Here is a 2,325-nt window from a genome sequence, read left to right as displayed (position 1 = left end):
TGATCTTTAAATTCTCTTGTTTTGTGTGTTTTGTTGTTTTTCATATGCATTCTCATTTTGTTAGTGTCAATGGTATACAAACTGCTAAGTTTGGTGTCTTGCATGCATTGTTATTTGATTTTAGTTACATTTTGATTATTAAAAATCCAAAAAAATTTTAATTTGTGTCTTTTCAAGTCAAAAATATAGAGAATTGAAGATTCAGAACATACAGCAGAGGAATTACACAGAAAAAGGCTGGGCGTTCAAAACGCCCAGTGAAGAAGGAAAACTGGCGTTTAAACACCAGCCAGGGTGCCTGGCTGGGCGTTTAACGCCCAAAAGGGTAGTGTTTTGGGCGTTAAACGCCAGAATGGATACCATTCTGGGCGTTTAACACCAGGATGGCACAAGAGGGAAGATTCTGTTTTTAATTCAAATTTTTTTCAAGTTTTCAAAATTTTTCAAAATCAAATCTTTTTCAAATCATATCTTTTCAATCATATGTTTTCAAAATCAATTTCTTTCCATTTTCAAAAATACTTGCTAACAATTAATGATTTGATTCAAAAATTCAAGTATGTTGCCTTTTCTGTTGAGAAAGGTTTAATGTTTGAATCATATCTTTTCTTGTTAGCCAAGTCATTAATTTTTAAAATCAAATCTTTTTAAATTGTTTTTCAATTCATATCTTCTCAACCATATCTTTTTAAAACTATATCTTTTCAATCATATATTTTTCTCACATCTTTTTCAAAATAGTTTTCAATCATACCTTTTTGATTTCTAATTTCAAAATCTTTTTCAAATATCACTTGATTTCTTTTCCACTCTTAAAGTTTTCGAAAATCAATTAATATTTTTCAAAATGTTTTTAAAATCTTTTACTTAATTTTCGAAAATTTCTTCCCCTCTTCTCACATCCTTCTATTTATGGACTAACACTACTCCTCAATGCACAATTCGAACTCCATCTTTCCTTGATAAGTTCGAATTTTCTACCTCTTCCTTCCATTTTTCTTTTCCTCTGACACTTCAAGGAATCTCTATACTGTGACATAGAGGATTCCATACTTTCTTGTTCTTGTCTCTTTCATATGAGCAGGAGCAAAGACAAAAGCATTCTTGTTGAGGCTGACCCTGAACCTGAAAGGACCTTGAAGCGAAAGCTAAGAGAAGCTAAGGCACAACTCTCTGTAGAGGACCTAACAGAAATCTTCAAACAAGAAGAAGACATGGCAGCCGAAAACAACAACAATGCCAACAATGCAAGAAAGGTGCTGGGTGACTTTACTGCACCTACTGCCGACTTCTATGGGAGAAGCATCTCTATCCCTACCATTGGAGCAAACAACTTTGAGCTTAAGCCTCAATTAGTTTCTCTGACGCAACAGAATTGCAAGTTCCATGGACTTCCATTGGAAGATCCTCATCAGTTCTTAGCTGAGTTCTTGCAAATCTGTGACACTGTTAAGACTAATGGGGTTAACCCTGAGGTCTACAGACTTATGCTATTCCCTTTTGCTGTAAGAGACAGAGCTAGGATATGGTTGGACTCACAACCTAAAGAAAGCCTGAACTCTTGGGAAAAGCTAGTCACTGCCTTCTTGGCAAAGTTCTTTCCACCTCAAAAATTGAGTAAGCTTAGAGTGGAAGTCCAAACCTTCAGACAGAAGGAAGGTGAATCCCTCTATGAAGCTTGGGAAAGATACAAATAATTGATCAGAAAGTGTCCCTCTGACATGCTTTCTGAATGGAGCATCATAGGTATCTTCTATGATGATCTGTCTGAGCTGTCCAAGATGTCATTAGACAGCTCTGCTGGAGGATCTCTTCATCTGAAGAAGACGCCTGTAGAAGCTCAAGAACTCATTGAAATGGTTGCAAATAACTAATTCATGTACACTTCTGAAAGGAATCCTGTGAACAATGGGACAAATCAGAAGAAAGAAGTTCTTGAGATTGATACTCTGAATGCCATATTGGCTCAGAACAAAATATTGACTCAACAAGTCAATATGATTTCTCAAAGTCTGTCTGGAATGCAAGCTGCACCAGACAGTACTAAGGATGCTTCATCTGAAGAAGAAGCTTATGATCCTGAGAACCCTTCAATGAAAGAGGTGAATTATATGGGAGAACCCTATGGAAACACCTATAATTCTTCATGGAGAAATCATCCAAATCTCTCATGGAAGGATCAACAGAGACCTCAACAAGGTTTCAACAACAATAATGGTGGAAGAAACAGGTTTAGCAATGGCAAGCCTTTTCCATCATCTTCTCAGCAACAGACAGAGAATTCTAAGCAGAGCCACTTTGACTTAGCAACCATGGTCTCTGATC

At 36.4% G+C, this 2,325-nt stretch overlaps 1 non-coding gene across 1 annotated transcript; it reads right to left on the bottom strand.

Annotated features, from left to right (window-relative positions):
* Window positions 1-1,619: 1,619 nt before the first annotated feature.
* LOC112793296 (small nucleolar RNA R71) lies at window positions 1,620-1,727 on the bottom strand. Its single transcript, XR_003197995.1, has one exon. It is a non-coding gene; the product is annotated as a small nucleolar RNA R71 (small nucleolar RNA).
* Window positions 1,728-2,325: the final 598 nt, after the last annotated feature.

Source organism: Arachis hypogaea, chromosome 3, assembly GCF_003086295.3.
Source record: "Arachis hypogaea cultivar Tifrunner chromosome 3, arahy.Tifrunner.gnm2.J5K5, whole genome shotgun sequence".
Lineage (NCBI taxonomy): Eukaryota > Viridiplantae > Streptophyta > Magnoliopsida > Fabales > Fabaceae > Arachis > Arachis hypogaea.
This window is presented reverse-complemented; position numbering and strand designations above follow the sequence as displayed.